Source organism: Neovison vison, chromosome 3 (assembly GCF_020171115.1).
Source record: "Neovison vison isolate M4711 chromosome 3, ASM_NN_V1, whole genome shotgun sequence".
Classification (NCBI taxonomy): Eukaryota; Metazoa; Chordata; class Mammalia; order Carnivora; family Mustelidae; genus Neogale; species Neogale vison.
In genome coordinates this window covers 87295817-87321500 of record NC_058093.1, presented here as the reverse complement: position 1 = coordinate 87321500, position 25684 = coordinate 87295817, and the positions used below count along the sequence as shown (strand labels likewise).

General features: G+C 39.5%; 1 protein-coding gene and 1 pseudogene across 8 annotated transcripts in view; one reads left to right on the top strand and one right to left on the bottom strand.

The window, feature by feature from the left end:
• GTDC1 (glycosyltransferase like domain containing 1) overlaps positions 1–25684 on the bottom strand; it is a 334720-nt gene that overhangs the window by 119166 nt on the left and 189870 nt on the right. The gene's annotated exons all lie outside the window — the stretch shown is intronic.
• Positions 19058–19993, top strand: LOC122902686 (annotated as a pseudogene).

The following is a 25684-nucleotide window of genomic DNA, read 5'->3' as shown; positions in this document are numbered from 1 at the left end:
CTGTAATAAGGAACGTGCCTTGAGTGTGGGACTGGCAAGAAGAGGGAGCTGATGAAGCTCAGTCCCTCTCAACATAGACTGGGTCTGAGGGAGGAAGAGTGGTATGGCCATGGTGTTGTATGGCTTAGTTTTAACAAGGTGTGTTTTGTGCAACACTAGAGAAGGTTTTATGAGAAAACATGTTTGGTAAATGCTGGGTTAAACAGAGCGAAACATTTCTTTGCTAAAGAACTTCCCAAAGTACATGCTAGTGTATATTATAAATATGTCCACTCATTCGTTCTTTTGTTTTTTTAAAAAAAATTTATTGAGCACCTATTATGTAAAAGGAATGTTACATTTATCATTTCTCAAACTTAACATTTAATGGAAAAAGGACTCCCCCACCCCCAACGATGCACCTTAAGAATAAATATCCCACAAAGGATAGTCTGGGAAACACTACTGGAGACCCTAGGAGATGCGCAGCCAGAGTATGGAAAGCCAGCTAGGTGGCGGCACATTTTAAATGGAAGGCACTGCAGAAGGAGTGGAGAAATGCATTCACATGAGAAAATGATGAAACTGAAGCCAAAGGCTATACACCAAGGCCACATATCAGTACACAAAGGGAAGTCTGAAAGAAATGAGGGGAATCTGTGAAAAAAAGTGATAGAAGATATGGTTCCAGGCTAATATGGATGATAGCAGAAAAAAAAAATCATTTGATTTTATCACAGCCATTTCTGTGGATTCCTGGGTTTAGACCATATTGGGAGTTGAGAAGAAAAGAAATAGGAATCAAAGATAAATAACTTTTCCAAAACCAAATGGGAAGATGCATCCAGGCAATGTAGTGATCTAAGTTCTTGGGTGATTTATAACAAAAACTATTCACTGTTTCCAAACAATGTGCTGGAAATTAATTACAAAATTAACATTTTTAGAATTTAGCCACATAAGCAAATATCAAAGATAATTAAAAAATCATGCTAGCCCACATGTGTCCAATATATCACTTATATGGTAAGCAGATTTATATAAAACTATAAACTATAAAAGTAAAAATCTAGATCTAGCATTCTCATGTGTACAGTTCCCCCCGCCCCTGTATCTCTTGTCACACTATCTTCACTAAATAAAGGAATCACAAGCAAGGAAATCCATCATAATTAAAACTAGATGTTGGGAGACCACAACGTTAAACAGAAAGACAGAGAGGCTTGGTTGGTCGGCTGTAGGATGGCTGCTCTTCCTTCTTGGAGATGGCTAAGGGATAATACTCATAAAATAGATGGCACATGTCTATGGAGGCTGTTTCAACAAGACACTCCTGGCGGAACAAAATAGGAACAAATTCAAATCACAGATGAGTCAATCATAATCCACACGCACATAGCACAGATGCTTTTGGGGAGCAACCATCCGACAGCACCGTGGCTGCTTAGGCCACGTTGTTTGGATGATCGCTGTTTGGTGCCTGAACCAAATTTCATCTCTTGTGGTACAAACTTGCAAAGCCGACATGCAATACTGACAGCGAGAGGGCACGGGTCAAGGGCGTCTCAAAGCAACTACCAAGAATCTGTTTTGTGACAAGATAGAGAAACAGAATCCAGAGACACAAGCTGCAGTCAAAACGAACAAGCAAACCCTACTAATTAGCCTGAGAAATGCATGCTGAGACTGAAAGCAAATTTGTGGTTATCAGACTGGCCTCATTAGTCCTGCCTGGCCCCAGAGAGAACACCCTGAGGGATGAGCGCACCTTCTCCAAATGGCCACCCAAAAGACAAGCTGCAGGTTCCTCCCCTGGTAGAGGGCCACCATTTTGCGAAGGTTGTACCTTTGATGGTTGGGATGTATGCCTATCCTGGGAAAAGATGGTCCCGTGCTCATGAGTCTGTTCCTTTTTCTTTTTCTTTCCCACCACCGCTTTCCTGAAAATCTAACACCTTCCACATAACCTTACTTAGACCATTTGTTTATATGACCCCTTCTGACAATTTGGTTTATGTGGTTAGTATTATTTAACTTAAACAATTATACCTCAAGCCCCCATGCTCTCTTGATTTCAGAATGTTTTGGATTGTATACATTGCTAATTTAACTGTCTACCACGAGCAGTTTGTATTGTGCCATTTTCTATTTAAGGTCCGTATAAACGTATGAGATGAAAAGTTACCTTGCATGTTGACAGAACAAATGTTTATCAAATCCAGAGCCAGTCTTGTGAGCATATGCATGCTTACTTCTCGTGAGCTCCAGTCCTCCCAAAAAAAGAGTTCTCTCAGAACAATAAAACCCTCTAGTTTACACAAGGTTTACTAGAGAAATTCAACACAGTTAGGCAGAGCTATAGGCTGAACTGCAAACAGGGAATCTTTATTTTCCCACCTCCATTTCAAGCTTTAACCACCCACTGGTGGTTAACTCCCTAAGATGTTTATACTACTTTCTCATTGCCCGGGTCGCCCTGCGGTCCCCCGCACATACCACGTGTCTCCTTACAGCCTGTATGTTCGAACTAAGCCCCACTTTGGATCCAGCCCTGAATCATACCTAGTTCTCCATTGTTGGTCTTATTGGATATGAATCTTAAATTTCCACAGTGTCTCACCTTCCATGCTCAATGTGTTGTACCCTTCCAAAGGGGATAGCACCTTCACTCAAGGGAATTTATCACAAATGGGATCATTTCAAATACCACAGTAGGCCTAGGGAAAAGATGATTTGGGGAGGACAGGTGGAGAGCAATCTCTGTGAAGCACCTTAAGGAACTCCACTCAAGCAATGGGCATGTTGAACAGAAGATAATCCAGGCTCCATCAGTATAAGACACTTCCTGTATTTGTGCATTTATTCAAATAACTTAATTTCTCTGAGCCTCGGTTTTCTAATCTATAAAATGGGATAGTGTCTGTTTTTACAGATTTCTGGAGAGGATTAAAAGAGAATTGTGCCCTGTGGAGGAGCTGAGTAAATCTTAATAAACTTCTCAGACCTTTGCTCATTCAGGCTGACACCTGTACTTAAGGAGTTAGCCCTAAGACCATCTTGAGTAACGGCAAATTTCCTAGTCAGTCAGTGAATGAGAAACTGTAATCAATCTGCAAATACTCATTCAACAAATATCGAAGCTCCTCCTAGATCCCGTCTGTATTGACAAAGCCTTTAGTGCACATGTAGTTACATTTTATGCCAACTTATTTTGGTCTCTTAGTCCCTGAAGTTGTAAATTATCCACACCACCTTAAAACTAAACTGTTTACTGATTCTATTACTAAAATGATCTAATTTTTCAATTCAACCTTAATAACTTGCTCATTATTTGTTTCGTTAGTAACTCAGAACCAAAACTGCAAAACCTTCCATCCATTCACCTTAGTTAATGACAATATATAAAAAATGAAAACTGTGGATCTGAAGTAATCTCTTTCAAGCAGATGGAAGTAGCTGTTCCACATGTACCTAGACTCAGCAAGCTCCTTTGCTAGGGTTTACCTTGTTGGCAAGTAAATGTTCTCACTGCTCTGGGAATCCCAGGTCTTCTATAGCATCAATACAGCATCAAAGGGAACTCTAAAAATGACCTCTAATCATGTGTTCTATTCCATTATTATTGTTATTATTATTATTTGAGACGCCATTATTGGAAGTTGAAAGAAGGATGGGAAATGCATTGATAGTAAAGAAAGGATCACTTTCTTCTTTCCAAGTAAACGTAAGAATTCCCCTATGGCAGTGTTTCCAATTGGAGACTCTCCCTGAGAGCATGACATCATTTTACTGGTGCTATGGACTGGATGGTGTTCCCTCAAAATTCATAGGTTGAAACCCTAACACCAAATGTGACTATGTCTGGAGATAGGATCTTTAGGAGGTAATAAGGTTCAGATGAGGTCACAATGGGCCCAAATCTGATAGGACTGTTGCCTTTTAAGAGGCAGAAGAGATCTCTCTCTGTCTGTCTCCTTCCCCTCCTCCTTTCTGCCACCACGTGTGAAGATATATGGCTATAAGGCAGCTGTCTACAAGCCAGGAAGAGAGCCCTACCCCAAACCAACCATACCAGCACCCTGCTCTTAGGTGTCCAGTTGCTAAAACAGTGAGAAAATACATGTCTGTTGTTTAAACCCCCTACTCCATGGTTGGTTTGTTTGTTTGTTGGAAGTCTGAGATGACCAATACAAATGGATACTGCTGTGGAAAGGGGAGAGGGGATCAACACTGTGACGCACTGAATTTCCTGAACAGAGTTATCAGGAAACCAATGGAGTAGGAGGCCCCATATTTATGTTGACAGGCAGTGAGAACAAGAGAATATTGTCAAAGAAGAGAGGGCTATCAAAACTTATGAATTTGGAGAACAAAGAGGAGGAAACATCTGTGAATTTTATTGTGGAGCACAAAATGGTACTTGTTTATTAAGAATTAAGAATAAAGAATAGAGAATGGAATTTTAGGAAAAACATTATTCTTAAAGATTTGGTTGTGTATAAAATCACTTAATCTCTCTAACCCTGGGTTTTCTCATCTGTCAATGAGAATACCGTCAGTGGTAGACTTCTGTAGAAGAATAAGGATCCAAACATTGATTCAAATGTACTGAGTATCTTACAGTCCTTATTCAAGGGCAAAAGGGCACACTGGGTCAGTAGGGCTCTAGGCACACTGTCTGGTTTCAAATTCAGGGCTCTGCCACTTATTAGCTGACCTGAGGAAAGTGTTTTTTCTTAAATATCGGTCATTTCATCTGCAAATGGGGATAATATTAAGGCTGCCTTGCAGAATGATGTTTTCCATGTTGTTTGGCACACAGGAAGAGGTCAGTAAATACTATTGTTTTTTATTATTGATGTTAATGGTGAAGAGTATTGTCATTATGTTGTCGTGATTACTAAAGAGATACTTGACTCTACTGCCATTTCATAGTGAAACATACTTTCTGAACCAGACTCAGGCTTTTTTAAAGATATGTTTTTCTTCTTATTAACTATTACCAATTACAGTTTAGCCATTCATTTAAGGCAGGCAATTTTAATATGTTACCTTAGTTTCATTTGTGTACTAATCAAAGACTTGTACTCATGCCTAGAGGCACATTAATTACAAAAAGGCCTAATGTTATAAATCAAACGAGTATATTCCTCCCTTTCTATTATTTGTTTCCTATGGTACTTTTCTCCTACCTCTCACTTTTCCTTGTCTTTTCTTTTATTCTTTTCATTTTTTCTAACTAGATTTTCCATTTTTTTTCCCATCTTAAAGCTGCATAAACTAAGAAAGTAAAACCAGAAAATTTAAAACATCAGTTTCCAGGTCTCTGAAGCATGAACAGATGGGCATCAAAAAATCCAGTCGGCTTTTTTTCCTTTTTCATTTGCCCATCCACAACCTGAATAAATCAAAATTACCAGCAAATCCAAATTCTAGCACAACCCGGTTGTTTTTTATTTCTGCCACTACATTAAATGCTATGGCACTAAGTATTGATTCACTTCAAGTTCTGATTCTATTGCTGTCTGTTAAGCCACAGAAACTAATTTTATTCTAAACTGATATTAGAAGATACAGGTTTGTTAATATTACATGTGAAATGAAGGCTTCAAGTGTACAAAGCGAGCGTACAAACACTCCCACTCACTTCAGGTTTTCTATACTTTCCAGTACTTCTACGTTTGCAAACAGATGGGTAAATTTCTGGGCTATTACTAGAATATAACCAAGGCTTGACAGCAAAGAAAGGCCTTAAATACCCAGTGAAAATACTAAGTGAAGAAGGTTCAGAGAAAAAAAAAACATTCAGTAACCATTAAACAAAAGTTGGAGTGCCTAGTATACGCCGAACAAATAGCCAAGTTGCAGTCCTGGACCACACGACATGGTAGGTGCTCTATTAGGCTGATGGGAACCCAGTCCTGGAGATGACAATAGCACGAAGGAAGACTGTCTAGGAGAAGGTCATCTTTCAGGTGAGGCTGCGGAGGTGATCAGAGGTTAGCCAGTTGTAGTAGTGAGAGGTGGGCTATGCTAAGAGTAATAGCATGTGCAAAGGGCCTGGGGTGGTGGTGGTTGGGGAATGGTCCAGGAATAAAAAGCAAAAAATATGGTCAGAGTGTCAATTGGGGGTGAATAGGGAGTGGAGGTAGGGCAGGGGGAGGGACAAAAATGAGGCTCATGATAAAACCAGGGAAAGGCTTTTCTGCCCTTAGTAATCTAAGGGAAGCTGTTTGTGGCCATTTGAGAAGTTTACAGGCAGATTGGGGCTGAATAAACACTTTGCTGCAGCATGAACAATGGACTGGGGATAGCACCACAGAGCAAATACCAATTTTTAAGTCCCTCTTGCCTTTTGAATCTCTGCTAAAATAATGGTATGGGAATATTTTTAAAAACAGGCATAGACTTTCAAGGACAAAGAGGAAAACTGAGAAAGATGACAATAGGAAAGAAATGTCAACTAAATTTCGGAAGATGGAAAGCAGACGGAGTGAGTGTGTTTGAGCACAGAGGAGAAGGCAGAACATGTCTAAGCATGCATATGATTTTTTTGTTTGTGCATGTGTGATGTTAGCCAAGAAGCAGCAGCTCATGTGTTCCAAACTCCAAAGGCTCAGGTATCAGACATACCAGGTACCTCTGGAGGTGCAGATGCAGAACAGAAATGAAAACAGAACCAGTAGCAATTCTATAGGAAGTGAGCGCAAACCCTTCTGATTGCTTCCCAGAGCTCAGTGCAGCCAGGCATCTACCTCCTGTCTCCCCTCTCCCCCCAACCTCCCACTCCTCACTCCAACAGCAGGAAGGAGGCTTTCTCACCAGAAGGGCTGAACCCTAGAAGCCAGGTAAGGCTGAATTCAGGCAAAGATGAGGGAAATTAAGTGAAAGAATTCCCATTTATTGGTGATGCCTCTCTAGTGCCCTTCCCTAACCATGTGGCTTTCAGACAGCAACAGATTCCCATCCCGGCGATGAGAAGAGCCCTTCTCTGGAAACTCACTGGACTGTCCTGCCACCAATGACATATGGCGAGGCCACAACAGGACGAGTGAATCCCTGTTTGCTCCTTGTATGAACAATGTCACTAGTCCATGAGCCCTGGGTCTGAAACACTAAATACCTTTCAGGGTCTTACACACTCAGATATGAATGAAGAGCCAGGGAGCATCAGGCAGTTGAGGAAAACTATTCAAATGAAATAAGACAAAGGAAATAAGTACAGAAAAGGAACTTGAATGGAGACAGAAGGATGAGTAGAAGAAAACTTAAAAAAAAAAAATTCCTATAATATCCACAGTGATAAAATAAGATTTTTGCCTTCATGGTGAGAAAAACTGAATTCAATAACAAAGGACATTCAAGAACAAAAAAGAGTGGTTGCAAATTAAAGTACTGTAGCTGAAAAAGAATCATTAGAAGAATTGGAAGATAAAGTTGAGAGATTTTACAGGAAGCAGAAAACCAAAAAATGAAAATAAAGTAAGAGAAGCAATAACAAAATGAGGCCCATCTAAATTTGAATATTGCCAAACAGAAGTTGAAGAAAATGAAGATGAGGAAAATCATGGGGGAGAAAATCAAAGAAACAATAGAAGAAAATTTTTTGTGCTGAAGGGAATGAACGACCAGCGTTAAGAAAGGAACAAAAATCCAATCCAAACAGAATTATGGAATTTCAGAATACCAGGGTTGAAAAAAGAAAGTCTAAGGCCTTTTGGGAGAGCAAACAGGGAGAGTTACATGTAAGTGATCAGAAAGAGACAGGAATGAGACTTCTCAACAGAAAGTTCAAATAGTGGAAAACAACAGAACATTACTTCAAACTTAAGAGGAAAATAATTTTCAATGAGAGCTCAAAACTCAGTCAAATGTCAATCAAATATGAGACAGGATAAAGTCATTTTCAGACATACAAGTTCTTAAGAAATTTTAGCTCCCATGGACATACTTTGTGGTAGATATACCACACCAAAATGATAAAGAAAAACAAAGAACACAGAGTTATGGGATCAAGGAAATAGTTGACTCGAGGGCCCAGAAGGCAACTAGAAGGAACAAGAACTAGAGAAGGGAGATCTCCAGGTTGGAGGTACCCAAGGGAAAAGATGGAAATGACAGGTTTCTTGATGTGACTGGTCATATCAAGAAGATGACTCAGTAATAGCAGCAGAGCTTGGGAATGAGTTTAGGATAGTGACAGACACCAGGCAGATAAAGCCAAAGCAAAAATTAGCTTCAGGAAAAAGTGAAGAATTGTTCAAGGAAGAAAACCTAGTCACAGAATACAAAGATGCTCAGCAGGGAGCACGTTTTTACATAGCAATAATGCTATAAACACAGAATATCTAATCAACCAAAAGTTGAGATATAACCATATTGGAAGGATAGAGTAAGGGAAAGTGTGTGTGCCCTTGCACACTCAGATTGTAAGAGAGCTAACTAAATCATTTCTACTGGTAGGAAGTAAGTAGATAATATCTATTTTAACAATTAAGAAATAACAAGACAAGAAAAAACTAAACATTTTGTTAGTGGTAGCCTCTGTGGGTAGGAGAACTTTGGGGTGAGAAGGACTGGGGAAAGGGATTTTGCTTTGTATTTTAGACTTTTTACTCTCTGACTTTTGAAACTAAATATAAGTATTACCTTGAGAATTCATGATTTTAAAAATCTCTCGAAATTTCTTGCCCAAATCTCTTTAAATATTGTGTCTAACATTTTCTCTAATTTTTCCTTCTGGAAGTCCTATTAGATATGTGTTGGATTATTATCTTTTTATTTCTTTAAGATCTAGCTTCTAGGTTACTAATTCTCCCTTCATACACATCCAATACTTAACATCTCCACTGAATTTATTTTAATGAATATATTAAAATTCTACATAGTCCTTTTAAAATATGTACTAATTTTCATAATATCTTTTCTCATGTTACAAATTTATTTTTATGTTACTAATTGTTTTAAAAACCTACTTAAAAAAAAGATTTTATTTTATTTATTTGACAGAGATCATAAGCAGGCAGAGAGAGGTTGTGGGGGTTGGGGGGAAGTAGGCTCCCTGCTGAGCAGAGAGCCCAATGCCGGGCTCAATCCCAGGACCCTGAGACCATGACCTGAGCCGAAGGCAGAGGCTTTAACCCACTGACCCACCCAGGCGCCCCTTACATTTTTTTTTTTCTATCCAGAAGTTTTAATATTTGAAGTTCTTTTTTTTTTTTTAAAGATTTTTATTTATTTATTTGACAGAGAGAGATCACAAGTAGGCAGAGAGGCAGGCAGAGAGAGAGGAAGGGAAGCAGGCTCCCTGCTGAGCAGAGAGCCCAATGTGGGACTTGATCCCAGGACCCTGAGATCATGACCTGAGCCAGAGGCAGCGGCTTAACCCACTGAGCCACCCAGGCGCCCTATTATTTGAAGTTCTTAAGGGCCTAATCCCACAGTAAATTGTTAGAGCCAGTTTCTGACTTGCTAAACTATAATAGATATTGGATAGGAAACAGCAGAAAAGGTTCTAAGGAGAGGTGGGTATTGATTACTATGCCTAGAAAGAATTACAGATTCACCAAAGTGAGGCAATAGAGAGAGCTTTGTACCTAAGTTTTATCCTTCCCTAAAAATTAATCAGTTTTCTAAATTCTAAGACATTTACTGTAAGGCAATCAGCAGATATTTATGGCGTGCCCACTCAAACTGAAATCTCTGCTGTTATAAGAAAAACCAGACATTTTAACATATGGTTGAATTTCTCTGCTCCAAGCTTTTTTTTTTTTTTTTTTTTTTTTTTTAAGGGGGAGGGGATGGGCAGAGAAAGAGAGAGGGAGAGAATCTGAAGCAGACTCCAGGCCTAGTGAGGAGTCTGACGTTGTGGATCTCACAACCCCGAGATCATGAACCGAGCTGAAATCAAGAGTCCATCTGATACACCCAGGCACCCCTTCCTCTTCCAAGATTTTTAAAGAGATAGTAATGTTGGTTGTTTAAAGACCACAACCATCCATGGTCATCCTTCAGGATATACTTAACATTATTTTGAGGTTCAACATTATTAAAAAGCAAGAAAGCTACTTTGTATCTTGAAATAGCCTTCTTTTGAATAGCGGGTTCATGAATATGGGTAAATGTTTTCAGTAAAGAATTATATATATTCACAGTTTGTATTTTTGTGGGTCATAAACAAAAAGATATGCAAACATCTCTTTTAATACTAAATTACATATAAGTGGAAATTGTATACTTTTAACCATAAATGTTAATAAATGTCCTTGTGAAAGTGTTTGATGGAGTACTCATATAAAACAAACAAAAATATTCTTGTCATCTTAAAAAATGTCCTTATTCCATAATTTAGCTGTACTGAGGATCTGCATCTTGTTAGGATGGGCCATGTTAAAATATAGCACATACCACCTGAACTGTCACTCTGTGCCCTAATTTATACACAGGTACCATTTCAATAAAAATGTGCCATAGCAGAACCAAGTTCTCCGGTGTCAAACACCAGATTATTCTAGAACTGAATGTAAGCTTAGGAGTAGAGACAGCAAAGTCCAGACGGCCCTGCAGCCATCTGCTGAAGGCCATTTAAAACCAATCCATGTGCGGTTCATGTACTCCAGCAGAGAATTACAGACAACAAACCAATAGATACTAAAGTCTTACTATGATATTATCTTCGTTAGGCCAGAAATAACATTTTGATTTTATAGGACTGGAGTTAAAACAAATCTTATTCTTCATTCCTTGTAGCAAATAAATGAGCGAAATCAACTCTACTGGCTCACAGGTTTATGGCGCACAGTAGACGTTCAATACGTGCTTGCTGAATGAATGACTGCCTTGGTAGAAGGAAGTGGCAAGGGTTATGCATACACGATTTTATGCTTTTCTGGGTCCTGACTGTTTTTGTATACTGATGTGTGGTTTGGGTGTTTGAGTATGTTTTATTTAGGTGGTTTGCCTATGTGAAGTCGGAAGAGGTAAGGTTGGTTAAAGGGTAATTATTTCTTGATGGAAGAATATAAAAAGTATAAACAGATCAGCTACTGCTTAAACAAACTGAGTTCTTCATTCCTGCTCTACAATGCAAATAGTATACAAAATAAGGTTTCATTAAAGAGTGACTGTCACATCAACAGGAAAGAGAACGAAGACCTGCTATGCAGTATTATTAGACATATTGAATTTGTTGTCACCAAGATCAACAAAATACTTTGTTGGACTTTGAAGGACTACACACTGTGGCATGGAAATGGCTTTGAAATACAGAGAACTCCTCTGATATAACTTTTTATCATATTATCGTAATGGAATTATACCTCTAGAAGAAATGAGTATCAATTTATTGATGGCTTTGGTCATTATTAAGAAAGTAATAAACTAAAGAGAAAGTATCTGTGATAACTAATGATCCATTTTGGAAAAAATTAAAAACTTTTTATCATGTGATATGTTCACAACACAAAATGACTCTATATCCTATGGTGTGACATGGGGCTTGTCCTATTCTTGGCACATCAGCTGAGATCCTCACCCTGAGGATTAAGACCTCCAAATGCCAAATGCCAAAAAGAAGTGCAAGATACACCTCTGCAGGGCTTGCTAAAGGTGGAAATATCGGCTGCATGACTCTTACTCATCACTAACAACCCAAGACTAAGGAGTACATCCACTGGTGTAGATGGGCTCCCTGAGAAGCTCTTGTAGAGATCTGGGATGTTCGCCAGAAGGGGAGGCTGGCATCTCTTTTCTCAAACTGGATGACTTCCAAGCTGCTGACACTCAAAATCTTGCTTCTTCCTCCTGCTCCTAGAACAGAGCTCAGAACTGTTCTGGGGAGGACCTAGTGCATGCCCCCCTAAAATATGGGGGATAGATCCTGATGATAGCCCTGACTTCAGGATTCTGAAGGCAAGAGGCTGACTGAAGTTGTCCAAATGGCAGGGCAAGGAGAGAGAGCAGATGGTAGAGAGAAGAAGCCCCATTTTTTCCATTTGAAAGGGAAAGGATACTTAATTCACTCCCACTCCCACCCCACGTTCCTAGTGAAGGGGAATTATGCATACACCATATCCAAAGGACATGTTCAAGAAGGTTGACTTCAGGGCAAGGGGCATACCCTTGTGTCAGGATCTGAGAGAAGAAGAGGTCGCCGAGAGAGGATTTCACCCATGCTAGGGAATACCTGTGTGTGTGTGTGTGCAAGGTCTTCCCAGGAATGTCTCAGAAGAACATACCTCTGCACCACACAAAAGAGCCAGCATTTGACTATTGCTGACAGAAGGCACTTGACACCCATGAGAGAGAGTCTCCCAAACAGCACCAGCTATGTAACAAGCCCTCCTCTCTTTTCTTCCAGTTCTTCTTCTTACTGCACGGCCTGCTACAGAAGCTTAAAGGGGAGGACAGAAGGCAAGAAAGGAAGTGCATGTAACTGGTTTATTGAACACACTGCATTTGATGGAAATAATAAGGGACTATTGTTTTCCCCCTTTGCCACTGCCTTCAGACACATCTCAGATCTCCTTTCTCTTCCTATTGGTGATAGCTTTGGCAGACACCTTGGCTTTCCGGCTTGTGATTATTTTCTTCTGGTACTGGTGGCATTTCTTTTCTTTTCTTTCTTTTTTTTTTTTCTTCTCCCTCTTGTGTTAGAATCTAGGCCTGGGAAAGGCCTTTTAAAACCTGACTCTGAAGGTAGAAGCCACGAAAGTAAAAAACAGGTTTGTCTGTGTAAAAATAAAATGTTTAACATATTGAAAACTTCATAAATACAACTGAAGGGCAACGTGCTAAAGGGCAAACACAGTTAACTCTTGGCAATCGGTGGGGTTAGCTGTGTGATTCAGGGGATCTGTTTCACATCTCTGAGCCCCAGTGTTCTCAGCTCTGAAGGGGGTGGGGGGTCAATACTATTACCTACATCAGTGGGTTGCAGGGAGAATTAAATTAGTTTATGTGCAGCACTTAGCATGGTGTTCAGCAAAGAGTAAACTCAAATAAACATCAGTTCTGTATCTTCATTATCATCATTAACTCTCCAAGTGGCTAGTTATGGGTAGTAAAAATCAATTTATAAGCGTTCTTTCTCTTTGTTTTTGTCGGTACCGCCATATTTTTCTACAATGAGCATGTGGTACTTCAGTGGGGAAAATACACAAACTATTTCAATTAAAAAAATAAGAATAGAGGCACGTAGGAGCCTCTGCCAACTGTACAAAGTCGAGAAAGGCAGCTGCATGCTTCTCACTTGGGCTAGAGCTGGTCACCCTATTTAGTTTGTTACAAAGAATGTCCCTCCGTTACTGAATAGGGAAAATGATTCTCTTCCAACATAGGCAAGAACCATCTGGTCATTCATTGATTGAAATAAATATCTGCACACGAATTATGTTTCCACTGATCAGTATATATACACACAAGACATGAGAAAGGCATAATAAAAGCCTTAGAAAACATCCACAGGAAGAGAATCAAACGTTTTGTGTCACAGCTTTGTGCCATGTTGTCACATCAGATTTGACTTGTTTATCATATCACTTCATTTACTCTAACCAAAAATTACTCCTAGGACTCAGTTTCCTTTCCTGGCATCACCGCTCATTCCGGGCATCACTGTATGAAAATAAGGCAAATGGAAAGATACTGATGTCATTGTCAGATGAAGCAAAACCACATGAGAGGCCCTGGCTCTGGTGCTCATTTAGGTTAGATCGAAGTAAGAGGGAAGACGTTCTGGGATGTACGTGTCACAGTTTTTGAAACGGCTGCCCCCCACAAACAAGCCCAATATACAAGAGAAGAACATATAAGGTGTTGGGGGGGGTCAGCTTTTAAAACTATGTTACTAAGTACACATTTGCTTCTAAACTTTAAAGCAGTGCTGAATCGCATTTGGATAGAGTTAGAGCATTGCTTTAAACACACACGCACACCCCAACACACACACACACCATGGAGGTAATCCAGTCACTCCTGCAGCGCAGATGTGCACAAGAATGCTCTAAGTGATTAAGATAGGGCTTTAAAGTTAGTTAATTAGAAACATCTCCCTTTGTATGATCAACACTGATATGAGCTTTGAGTTCTGATTGGCTAAATGTAAATTTAAATTTTAAGATGCACAAAACACTCTTTGGACCTGCTCTTGTGTTGAACTGTCTTAGAGTAAGGGCCTTCCATGTTCAGACTACCATAAAAAAAAAAAATAGAATTCTGCTCATCTGATATTATTAAACTGAGCTTCTCATAAATAGCATTTATCCTTTCTTGGAAGGAAAGATAACAAAAGTCATAAGTGTAACATTTTAAAACCTATCTGAATATGAAGAAATCACTGTCATTATAACAAAAACCACACTGCTCTTCCCGATTATTGGCATGATCCTTTTTAAAAAGGCCAGAGGACCACTGAGAGGGTAAAATATAATTTACAGGAAACTGTTGAGCGTCGTGCTTGGCACAAGCAGTTGCTTAATCAAGTTTCAGTTTTACAGAAATGAAGGTGAGTGCTAGAGAAAGTGAACCTAAACAGTTATAGTAAGCATGCATTTATTTTTAAATTCAGATTTTATTTTCACAAGATTTAATAAATAACAAACTCCCAATCTACATGGTAAATGGGTAAAAAAACATTTTTGCCATGGAAGATTTTAAAGGTACAGTCACATGAAGCTCTCAAAGGTCAAATGAGGCCACTTCCCCTTGGCCTCACACTCCTTGACCCAAAGCCACATCCACAGAGAACACAAGGTCACTCCCAGTCTCCTGGGAGCATGTTGACAAGACCCATTCATTCACGGATTAGCAAAAGAATCCAACTTCCCTGGTTCATTAAAGAATGGATCAGTTTAGGTCATCTGCTAACAAATATATGTTATTCTTCTATTGGAAAACAATATGCATGTACTCTTTGAAAGAGATACACTTGATCACTTCTGCCTGCTAGGATTAAAGAAGCTGCTAGTGTTAATGGCAAAGACACTTATGTGCAAAACCTTCCATCTTGTTTTATCTGTATTTTGTTCACAACTCCAGAGAGGTTGGTAACAATGCCAATTAAATTTTGCTCTCACTGAAGTGTCACATATGTCCTAGAAATAGGAATGAGAAGGAAGGTAGGGTATGTGAGTAAAAATCTACATTAGAAGGGGGAGTGTGGCAAGGCACCTTTAGGAAAAAATGAAACAAGATGGGATTAGGAGGGAGACAAACCACAAAAGACTATTAATCTCACAAAACAAACTGAGGGTTGCCGGGGGTGGGAGGGTATGGAGAGGGTGGTTGGGTTATGGACATTGGGGAGGGTATGTGCTATGGTGAGTGCTGTGAAGTGTGTAAGCCTGATGATTCACAGACTTGTACCCCTGGGGCTAATTATACATTATATGTTAATAAAAAAAATACATACATATGTTTAAAAAAGAAAAAAAAAAAAGAAGCAAATTGCCTTGGACTCAAATTTCAGAGTTATCACCTAACAGGTAAGTAGCGTTAGGCCAACAAGATAATCTAGTTGAGCCATTGGTTTTTCACTTATTAATGGGAACTACTTCTTAGAGTTATTTTAAAAATTAGTTAAAATGGTATGTGTATAACTGATGGAGATCAGAGACTACACATCAGTAAATCCATTTCATACCAAGGCCAATTGCTTTAGAAGAAAACACACTTGCTTAGACTAGATAAGCTGGCTGCTGATGGCTTGGGTGCCATAATTGGAGAGAGTCTCCTAGAAAAGTTCCAGAACTAGTTGATGGATTCAGATATTCTCTTATATTTATTTCTGCTCTAAACAGATACCACTGAATCCTTCACCTTGCCCTGGTAGCTATCAGTGGTATTACTGGTCTAAAATCTTCCCAGATACTGGGGTAATGAAGATGGAAAACTATGATGACGACAACGAACGCCCATCCCTTGTCATATCTTCTCTTCTATTATTTTTGATTGGTGCAGCTGCATAAGGCACTTATAGAAAACCATGAATGTATAAGAAAAAAGCTGTTGGAGAAATCTGTTTCAAGTTGGATGTGAGGTGCAGAGATTTGAGAATGGGCCAATAATAAACATGGTAGCAAACTCAGAGAGAGTGAGGTAATGAACAGGAAAGAATCTCATACCTAGACAGCAATATCAAAATCTTCATTCTTAAGAATGTTTTCCCCTCTTCAACTTCTTCTTAGTCAAGTATCTAGTAATTGCTTGTAGTAAGAACTGAATAGTTTTCAAAGGGTAGTCAGATAGTAAGTGCCTATTGTGTTAGCACGCATGTTTTAAGTAAAGGGTATTCTGCCATGTGTCATAGAAAGTAAAAGACAGTTGTTGGAACCTCATCTCTTTTGGCACAATTTGTTGCGATTCTTTTCATTGTTCTTTAACTGCGTATGGTCACATAGGTAAACTTCAAAAGCAGCTCAATGTTATTGTGGGGTAACATTATGATTTTATTAAAGAATGTTCTCTGTAAAAAATAGTAATGCATTAATTTGTTTTTCAAAACCAGTTAGAATTATGGGAATGAGTTGGTTGAAAAGCTGTCTAAAGTAGGTTTATATTAATATATATATATAATATATATTATCTATAAATAAATAAATAATATCTATTTATCTAATAAAATAGCATCTTTCACAATAAAACCTACCCATAATGCCTTTTTTAAAAAAATTTTCTATGACTAGAAAAATTTTATCTAACAGTTATCTATAAGCTTAAATCATGAGAGTCTGAATAATATTCAAGACATAAATTGGGTGTCACACATCTCCAAGTCACCAATTATTAACCTGGAGACCATGAATGGTCTTCAGGGAATCCTTGAACCCACTGTAATTATATGGATAATTGTGTGCATGTGTGGCATATACTGGCATTTTTCTAAAGACTAGAGTCTCTTAAGCTCACCTAACTTCTAAAGGGGTTTATAACACTCTCCTAGGGTTGAGGATTTCTTCATTCCTAAATATATTTTATATGACTGCTTTTTATTAGGTACTATGCTAAGCATGGGAGCACACTGAAGATGTGGTGCTTGACCTCTACATTTTAGAGTCTGGCAATTGTTGTGAATAGGGAAGCAGAGTGAAATCATCAAATTTACCATCCTGCTAACTACCTTTCTCTCCTAATTCAGGCCCACTCCATGTAATTTTCTTCTCCAGATCCCACACTCTCCTTGGGACAAATTCTCCTTCATATAATCTGTATTGAACTCCACCACCATACCTTTACTAATGTTTTTCAGTCAAACTGAGGTACCCTCTCTATTCTTATCTTGAAAGGTTCAGTTCAAGATCTACCTTCCTCAAGATGCTTTCTCTGAGACTCTAGAATGATGATGACTACATATGCTCTGCTGCTTTTATGTAACTTCATTTTCCCTTTGGAACTAAAAGTGAGCTCTAGAAGGTTGGAATCACACCTTACAAACAGTATTTTTGTTTGTGTTCCTGCCTTGGTTGAGTCTACTCTAAATGTTCATTTGTTTCCTGCTAGAGAAGATGAATAGACTTTAGGACATTTCTCCGACCTAGATTATAACAGAACCATAAAAAGATCTTAGAAGGGAATCCAAAAGAAAAAGATGTTAAGAAAGGAGAGAAAAATAAACGACAAGAGAAGAGTCAGCAAAAGACTATATGCCAAGAGAAACAGGGAGAAAAGTGTGCTCTTGGAAGTACACCAAAGGTGCTGGGCTCTCCATGGAGGGTGATTGCAGATACACCACAAAGCTCTAGGAGTATTCTCAAACCTTAGGAGGTAGGCACAGTGCTATTACTAATTGCAGGCAGAAGAGAATCCTCATGGAACTTGTTCATGCTTGTGAACAAAGCTGTAGCCAAGCTAAGTAAGAGGCATGTTGTCTTCCTACAGCATGAATCTTAGTAGGAGATGAAGTCTGCCAAGATTCATAAAATGTACCCACTTCTGTTCATTCCAGTGGGAATGAATGTTACTGCCAGACAAAGTTCATAACACTGTGAGTCTTAATGAGGATGCAAATCAGAAGTTTTAAAGCACTTGGGGAGTTTTAAAAATACTAATGATGTCTAGGGCCCGTCCCCAACAACTCTGATTCAATTGATTTGGGCTAGCCCCTGGGCACTGGTATTTGTTTATACCAGGTGATTCGTAAGTGCCACCAGAACAGAGAACTACTGTACCTGCCATCTAGGAAGAAAACTAAGAACTTGGGGAGGAGGGTACAGTTGCGGGGGTGGGGTGGGGGAGGTATGGATGGGTGGTGTTTATCTCTTTTTTAAGGGGAAGGTTAGAACTGTACAAGCAAAAAAAGAAGGATATACGGAGCAAACACGTAGCTACATGGACAGTGCTAAGAGTTGGTTCTATAAACTCCAACAAAGGAAAGAAGACATTAGAAAAGTGTTCTTTATGAAGCTACGAAAGTATATCCCTAATTTGCCAGTATTGTTAAGAAACCTCTAAGCTAAATTTTGGAAGGAAGAGAGGGAGAAAAATCCTCAGACACAACTCATAAAACCTGAAACCATGCAGGATAAAACAAAGGAGCGGGCACCTGGATGGCTCAGTGGGTTGGGCCGCAGCCTTCGGCTCGGGTCATGATCTCGGGGTCCTAGGATCGAGTCCCGAATCGGGCACTCTGCTCAGCAGGGAGTCTGCTTCCTCCTCTGTCTCTCTCTGCCTGCCTCTATGCCTACTTGTGATCTCTCTCTGTCGGGTAAATAAATAAAATCTTTAAAAAACAACAACAACAACAACAAAACAAAGGAGCAAATGGTAAAAATGCCAAGGGAAAATAAAGGGACATCAATGAGGATGAAAATTTTGAGACTAAGAGGTCTGTATACTAACACACAAGATTGAACAAGATCGATTTAACTTGGAATTTTTATGCAAGAAGACATGCTCTTAACAGGTAAGATTCACTTCCAAGGTACTACAAGGGAACAGGGAAAGGGAAGCAGGTACTGATTAGGAATGTAAGTGCTGATGTCCTGCTACCCAGGAAGGCCATGCAGGTGGTGAGCACTGCTTTTGCTTCCCTGTCTCCATGCCCATTCTGTTTCTCACAGGGTGTTAGGCTCCCAATCTGGCCATGGCCACACTCAAGGTCCAGCCTAAAGTCCAAGCCAAAGTGAATGTGCTCCATGAAGACCTATGCATCTATACAGAGAACCTGCGGGGGAGCTACTTCCCCAAGAAGATTTCTGAGTTGGATGCCTTTTTTTTTTTTCCCCCGGTGGTGGTGGTGGTGGGGAGAACATGGCGGGGGGTGGGGGGGGAAGGACAGAGAATCTCAAGCTTCATGTGGAGCCTGACATGGGGTTCCAGGACTCTCACGACCCTGAGATCATGACCTGAGCCAAAATCAAGAGCCAGACACTTAATTGACTGAGCCACCCCACTGGCCCCTGAGTTGGATGCACTTTTAAAGGAGCCAGCTCTCAATGAAGCCAACCTGAGCAATCTGAAAGCCCGGCTGGACATCCCAGTGCCTGATCCAGTCAAGGAGAAAGGGAAGGATGAGCGGTAGAACAGCAGAAGAAAGAAAGATGAAATGAAGAAAGGGGAAGAAAAAAGACAAAGGTCTCCTGTGTGGCCCAGTGAACTGCAGTGAGAAGACTGTGGTCCTCCTTCGGTGTCTAAAGCCTGAGATCAAGGATCTCATTGAGCAACTCAACCTGGTCACTACCTGGTTGCAGCTACAGATACCTCAGATCGAAGACGTGAACAATTTTGGAGTGGCCACCCAAGAGAAGGTGTTCCAACTGATGACAACCTTCACACCAGGCTGGAAGGCTTCCACATTCAAATCTCCAAGTATTTCTCTCAGTGGGACGATGTTGTGAGCCAAGCAGCCCCATGTGGGTGACTACTGGCAGCTGGTGCACAATCTCTGGACAAGGAAGAGTGCTAGGATATCCAGTGGCTAGTCATGGAGATCCACAATGCTGTGTTACATGACATCATTCTGAAGAGCTCTGAGAAGCTCAAGAAGCCCAGGGGAGAAACAAAAGGAATGATCTATTGAGAATCTCCACTCATGGCCCAGCAGAGACCTTCTTATCTTTTACACAGGACTCTAGAATTTCCCCCACCTTCAGCCTGCTGAGGTTTTTCCTCTCCTTGCCTCTGAGACATAATAAATAGTCACACCATTGTTCTTCAAAAAAAGAATTCAAGAGTTGAAGTATTAGGATTCTGGGTTCAAATCCTGAGCGTATCACTTACGATGGTTATAGCCTTGGGCAAGCAAGTGACTTTACTTTCCCAAGCCTCGGTGTCCTCACAGGTAAAATGGAGAGGATGATATCTAGATTATAAGAATTACTATTAGTATAGTTTGCATCAAATGAAGTCTTAGATATTAATAACCTAGTACAGAATGTGACACCTAGTAACCACTGAATAAATACTAGCTTTTCAATATTAGGGTTATTATTAAGAATAAACCCTGGCCAAAAGGAAAAAAAAAATCATCCAAAAGAAAAAGATTTTCTCAAAGTAGAGAGCCATGTATATTACAAAGATCATAATATCTGTCTGGTAGGTTATAAACCCAAGGGTGAAAGCACTTTGGAGAAAAGAGAAAAAATGGTGGTGATATATATCTATATACATACATATTTCTTCTTGGAAGTGTACCCCAGACTACCAGGCCAGGTAGAGGGCATGGTTTGGTAACAGAGACTACAAAACAGGCACAGAAGTAACATAAAGCAGCGGTGGGGGCCTTCAACCATGAGGACACCATCTGGAAGGCTTGCTTGGCAAAAACACAGTATTGGATAAATTCTTGACTCACTTGGCTAAGAGTTTAAGCTCTAAAAAGGCAGATGAAGCAAGTAGGGAAACTACTTTTCTGGACTTAAATCAGACAATTAGAGATGGAAGGATGAGTAGGGGATGTGGAAATGATCAGGAACTTGAAAGAAAGCATCCACTTAGCATCATGAAACCCTTAGCAACAGAAGAAAAATATGGGGAGTAAATAGACTTTGGTTTATGTTTAGGTTGGAGAAACATTTCACAAATCTGAGAACAGATAGGTATAATCCCCTGGAAAAGATGATGTGGGAAGTGGGGTCTGAGTGCAACCAAGGACATGCAGAACAAAGCTGGGAAGAGCAGGTCTTCATATAACAGGGGTTCTCACACTGTCGGGGAGTGGAGTCTGCCTGTTTTCTGCTGCTTGTTCTCTGTTCAGAGGGTAGCACTGAGGTGAATGGATATACCGAGGAAATCTCATTTTGGATCTTTCTAAGGTAAAACGTATGAGCAACAGGAGCTGTCCTCTAGGATACGAGGACCACAAAGATACCCGCCAATGAAAGATTCTAGGATTATGTTTTTAATCTCTCGCTAATTTAGAACAGAGGCCTGGACACAACAATGCAAGTCCGGCTTCCAGGATTCAGATGGTCGCGCCCTGGCAAGGCTGGGTGTTTCACCCACTTGCACACACACCACTGCCCAGGCCCCTCCCGTTGTGTTACAATTTGACTGCCTCGTGTGCCAGTCTCTAAACTGCAGGGATGATTCTATCCTGCTCACTTGTGTAGTGTGGCCCCTGGCACTGAAACAGTTAACCATCTGTTTTCAGTTGCTGTTGGGAGTTGGTGGTCCCTGTCTAAGGCCATCCTTTTTCAGCTAAGGTTGCAACACAATGGGAGATGCCGGTTGGGGCTATGGATCCCATCTCCAGTTTATTTCCTCAGAAAATTCTACTTGGAAATGAAAACATATCCTCTTAGTTTAACTGAAGTCGCTGAGGATCCTCATTCCACCCTACCAAAAGCACCAGGCTTCCTTGTGAAGGGGCATTCAATTAAAGGCAATGCTGGTCTCCGGTTCCTCTTTGTCCTTTAAATTACCTGGTGCCTGAGCCTCTGTTTTGTTTTGTTCTGTTTCATTTTTGTTTGAAGGGGAGGGGGGTGGGAAATGACCACTTCAGTGACAGCCTGAAACAAATTCCCTTTTCTTGAGGTTGGTCTCTCAAGTACTTTCCCAACGGTCACTGACAAGGAAATTTATTCATTCTGATGTATAGCTTGGCCATACCCTCTAGTCATCCGTAATAACAGATAGCACGGCAACCCTCAACGGAAATGGTTTTTAAGCTCCAATATAACAAAAATATTCTGTACTTCTTAAAAGCACCCATGAAACAGCTTTCATTTCCTTATTCAACAGATTATATACCTTGAGAACGCATTACATTTTAATCACTGTTACAATTTAAATTTATAAAAAGGCTATAGTTATTTTATAATAAGAAACAATCACCAGTGAGTATCTATATGTCAAATGCAAAGAACATAGTGGTTATCAATTCACAAGGGAACTTAATTTAAGTTAACACTTGACAGATGTTTAGAACCTTTGAGGCACCGTATCTGTCGAGTTTCAAAGAGGCCAATAATAATAGTGTAAGAAAAGTTTAAACATTCTCTTCATCACGACAGTTTTGAGAGAAGCATCAGCTTATAATCCAGTTAGAAATATTCCTCAAAAAAATAAAATATCAAATCAATTTAGTTAGAGAATATCTACTCTGAAGATTCAGGTCTTTTTCCATCCATTCCAGAAAGTTTAATGTAGGTTTGCTAAATGAAGCTGCAAAGAAATGGGCATGTGAAAGAAAGGGGACTCCCCTAAAACACCTGACCTTTCCTTATTTTGCTGCGTCTTTGTATTAAGCTATTACCAGGACACCAGAGCATGTAATTTCCTTGTTAGTGGAAATCCCTCTAATCAGAATATTTAGAATTGCTGTCTCCTTTAACTGGACTCCTTTTGTATTGTATACAACGCAGAGGGAAATGCTATCATAACACTTCAATAGTTAAGTGACTTTATGAGAAAAATAGTTCCAAATGTTTCCTAAAACCCTCCAAACCGCACCAAAGAACATTATCGTAATATTATGTTTCCCCATTGCCTCCATTATTTAAACTTGCCTCTCTTGAAATGATACTTGGATGAGAAACTTAGGTTTATGTAATGTATAAATTGTTTCAAAAGGAAAAGCCTTGGCTGCATAATTATTATATATGTAGACATGCCAGATAATTTAATGTTTTCAATAGCTTCTCTTTATTAATTGACAGAAGAGTATACTTAACGCTTTTGGTTACTAGAGCTTTGGGGAGAACTTATTTTTTTGTGTCTCTAACCTAAGTTATCCAAATAAGCATTGTATAATTCTCTTAAGTTCAGTACTGAACACAAACAAAAACATCATAAATAATTACATTTTATATCTAAAAGCTAGTTTTCTTTGGCATTGCACGTGTAACCCCCACACACTGTATATCGTTTATCAAAGTAGGATAACAACACATTTCAGCGAGTCCTGCATCAAAAAGCACCTTAGTGGCAGGTTAACCTCAGATTCGGTTCTATGGTGCTGCCTCTGGAACTGTAAGTTGCCCATTTGAATGGCTTTTGCAACAAGCTTTCTAGGGGTAATTACAGGTGCATATATTGTTCAAAAAATAGCCTCGGAGCCGAAACAGCCCAAATGCCCATCAGTGAACAAGTGAGTAAATAAATGGTAGTACAGATATACTATGAAATATTATTTGGTCATAAAAAGGAACGACGTCCTGATACACAATGACAGATGGATGAATTCTGAAAACATTATGCTAAAGGAAAGCAGACGAGCACAAAAGTCACATATGGTTCGATTTCTTCTATAGGAAGAGATCAGTCCATAGAGACAGAACACAGACTGGTGGTTACCTGGGTTGGGGCGGGGGAGGTAGGCGGAGAACTTGCTTAACAGGGAAGGAGTTTTTCTTTGGTGATAGAAATATCCTGGAACCAGACAGAAGTGGAGGTAGCGCATTTGTGAACAGCCTAACTGCCAATGAACTGTTTGCCTGAAAATGGATATATTTTATGTCATATTGATTTCACTTCAACATTTTTTTGCAAAAAAATGAGTAGAAAATATTTACCATCTACCCATAAGAAGCTGTCCTTCAGGAGCAACTGGAACATGGATGGCATGGGCATTCTCTGTGTGTGGGTATCCCCTCACCCTTCACTCAGGGCCAGCTTGTCTCCAGGACCAGGAGGGAGTGTGCACCCAAAGCGGGGGGTCTGGATGTGGCGGCACCCCTTTCACACCAGTCAGAAGGATATGCTTTGGGTTGTGGGGGCAGGGACAGAAAACAAACAAACAAATGCTCTGGGCCTCTCTGTTCTGTTTTAAACTTTGGAGAACAATCCTTCTGAAATTTTACATACAATACTCCACAGACACATGTTTCAGATAACCGGTCCAGAATGTAATCTAACACTCATCAATGACTAAGGAAAATAATTTTCTACTTTATTATCAAACTTTTTTAGACATATGTAATGCATTCGGGCAAAAAGAGGAAGATTCTGGAATTTTGGCATTTTGATAGAATGTATATAGAAATCTCCTTAGAACGACTCAGTGGTTTAGTTCTTATTAAAAGCCTTTCTGTAACATAACGCTTCAACTGCTAGATGATTTTAGAAGAAAAATATACCACTGCTCCCATTTCGGAAAGAGTATGGACTTGAAATTAGAAGCCCTTGGCTTACATCTCAACTCTGCCACTCCCTTCGTGACCTTGGTTTTAAAAAAAAAAAAAAAAAATCAGTCTCTCTGAGCTTCAGTTTCTTTAACACAAGAAGGTTGATGATGCCTTCTCTTTTGTGAATTAAATTATAATGGCTATGCCTGACATAAGGCAAGTGCTCAAGAAATGTATTTTCGTAAACTCACCTGCTTCTTTCCCCAGTAAAAAATATTTATTCATAATCATCCATTGTTGTGAACATCATATAAACTCCATAATCAAGAATGATTATACTGTGATAGGAGCTTCTCCCCTACACTTTGAAACCTTTTGCATTTGATATATAAACTGAGGAGTGGAGAGGGAGAGAGATAATTAGATAGCAAACAGTTTGGGAAATGTCCTTAAAAGATTTTGTGCCTGGGTAAATTCAGAGTCTAAGAGTTACTCCCCACAGCTCTGGGGACACAGCTATGACACAATTACAGTGACGCGGAGACAGAGCAACGTAGCCCATCCCGGAGAGACAGAAAGCATGACACTCTGCAAGTAGGTATTAGTTCTACAAATGTTTTGCTTCTCCAATAGTTTAAAAACAAAAATACAACTGTCTCTATACCTGTAGAACATTTAAAAACACGAGATAAAGTGTTGTAGTTTCCCTTTAAGCAATTCAGCCATTCTTGGGTACTTTTACAAAAATAAGAAGCAACTGCAGAGCACCCAATATTGTGTGCGATGGAACATTCAAAAATAATTAAGAAAATACTGTTCATGCTCTCTGAGGAACTTAGAGTGTGGGGGACAACAACAGCAATTTCAACAGCAATTGAAAAATACAGACTTTCATAAAGACTTGAAAAATGATTCCTATTTTTTTCCTGTGGACTTACCACGCAAACAGTTTTAACCTGAGACTATATAGGAAATTTAACATGGATTTTAAAACTCAATTTAAATTAAATTTAAATTAAATTAAAAATAAGGAATGGTGTGTGGATTTTGTATTATTTTTAAAAAGAGTATGAAAGAGCCTAAGATGGTGGGAAAGGGACCACTTACATGATAGTAAATACAACATGTAAAAGAATATTTGTTTTTACTTACTTTGTGTGAAAAATCATCCTTCTTCCTGGCATTTATGTAACTTTTTTTTTTTC